Genomic DNA, 2,525 nt, shown 5'->3' on the forward strand with positions numbered 1-2,525 from the left:
AGCCTGCAGGGGGCGCTCCAGGATGCTTGAAGAGCTAATTCCCATGGGTGACCAGCAGGAGGCGCCACAGGGGTGAGGCCACTCCCCTACAGGTTGTTAAACCTCTTGCCACCACTCTGATTTCAGTGTAAATCAGGCTTGTTCTGGTTTGGCTTATGTTCAGTCCTGGAGGTCTTCAGATCCACCTGGATGCTTTTCCGGAGGATGTGCCTCAGCCGAAGACAAACTGTTGGGTTAAATAACTGGGTTATGCAGGAGGTTAGATGAGATTGTTTAACGGTCCCTTCAGGCCTTAACATATTAAACTGATGTAGAATGTTCTGTGTAGCATTTCGTTCGTTCTCTATAAACAATGTGTGAGTGGGATCATCCTAAAGTGTGAACTTTTCATCCTTAGCACTAATGAACTTGGGGGGAAACAACCCAGATAAGCTGGTGTGTGAGATTTGATACTGTAGTTACATGGAAAGGTTTGCTCTATAGCAAGGCAATGAAACTGCATCAAACAATAATAAGACTTAACAAGCAGAATCCAAGAAAGTCTGCTTCAGTGCTCAGTGAAACCCCCCCAAGGGCAAAACTAGTATTGCAAGCTCATTATGGTTCTACTCATTTGCTATCTGCAAATTGTCCAAGGGTGCAGGGGGGGGGGGAGTTCTTATTAGCTGATGGTTCATAGTTTACTTATGTCAACCCCCAAATGAATGTTTGATCCAATGCAAGATTTTCAGTCACCGATCCTCCCTCTTTTCCTGTGGAGACTAAATTTTTACATTGTTTGTTTCTCCTAACACACAGGCAGAAAATGAGGATCTAATTTTCAATTCCCAGGTGAAGTCTTCAAGCTGAGGATCAATGGTAATGAGGTGCCATATAAAGGTAACAATGATTGCCAGGTATAACGCACCTTAAATCTTCAGTGTTCTGCAAACATTAACAACCAGACCCTATCACTCTGACACAGGTCCATGCTATAGTCCCGTGTCCTAGGGTGTCCAGATGTCCTGTTTTTATAGAGACAGTCCTGGTTTTTGGGACTTTTTTTATATAGGCCCCTGTTACCCCCCACCCCATCCGGTTTTTTCACAGTTGCTCTCTGGTCACCCTACCATATCCTTACACTGCTGAGCAGCTAGATGAGCAGCTTTTTGTTGTACTTCTGAGTTTTGCTGCCATAGTTAGTATTCACACCACACTAAGGATCTACTATATTGCGTGTCCAAGGAGAACTGCAAGGAATCTGTAGCTGAATGGTTTCCATTGTTGCTGGTTCTCAGGTGAGTTATTTAAATGTATTTCAGCCTGCCTAAAAATGAAATATTCTCAACAGATACATGGTGAAACTGATCTGTTTGTACTCACTGTTTGCTTTTGCGTGAGGCTCTGTACTCAAATCCTGATGCATTGAGACAAGGGCAGTTCCATAAACCATGAAATTGAAGGATATGTTTAAAATAATCAGTGTGAATTTATCACCAGTTCAGTGACATAGCTCCTTTCAGTTTTGAATGACATTATCAATGTATTTTCTTCGAAGAACCATCTTGCACTTTGTGTGACTAGCTCTGAATTAAAGGTTCCCCAAGAGATAACGTCTCCGGAAATTCTCTTCAATAAAGAGAAATAGAAAATAATAAAAATATAATGTGAGTATATTGTGTTGAATTATTTTGCCATATTACAGGGAACAGAAAACACTTAGACTCTAAACATTCATTCATCCAGACAGGTAAGTGTATATGGGATGGTGGACAGAGGTAGATGAGTGTTTAAGGGGAATTTGGGCTGGATGGAAAACCTGTTCTCTTTTTGGAAAAATAGAATTTATTTTATTTCACACTGAGATCTTTCAAACATTTCCATTAAAAACGGAGACCCAATCCAGAACTGTCAGGTGGCTGGAACACGCAGCTGAGAGACAGCTTTAGGTCCCAGCTGTGAATAAGGCTGAATAAGGATTTTCACTTAGGTCTCCTCTATACCCCCCAAAGGTGTCCTAACCAGTAGGGTATTGGCTCATATTAGGCCTTGCTTTCTCCCTCTCTCGTGGTTTTGACCAGAAATTCCATCCAGGACCTGAGAAATCTTCCCCATGAAAATGTAATTAATTGAAACTGAGATGCTTCCAATAAAAAAAATTCAGTTTTGATTAAACAGCATTCTCTGACGAAGAAAACTTTCTGTCAAGAAATTCCTGACCACCTCCGATGAGGATGGATGGATAGATAGAGAGAGACACTCATCTCTTAATCTATGAGAAGAAAGAGATGAGTGTGTATTGGAAAAGTAGGTGGATGGATTGTGTGTGTATGGGGATAGACAGATCTGAGTTCTGGATTATCATATTTAAATAGTGTGGATCAGGCTGCAGCTTGTATAAATCCATGTAGTTCCACTGCAGTCAGTGAAGGTGAAGGTCTAACCTATCCTTCTCCGTCGCCAATAGCCATCCATTTACTGATAGGTACTGTCCCCTCTGAAGTTCACTTGCTTTCCCATATGTGACCATGCTGAGTTCAATACCC

This window comes from Mauremys mutica, chromosome 13 (assembly GCF_020497125.1).
Source record: "Mauremys mutica isolate MM-2020 ecotype Southern chromosome 13, ASM2049712v1, whole genome shotgun sequence".
Classification (NCBI taxonomy): domain Eukaryota; kingdom Metazoa; phylum Chordata; order Testudines; family Geoemydidae; genus Mauremys; species Mauremys mutica.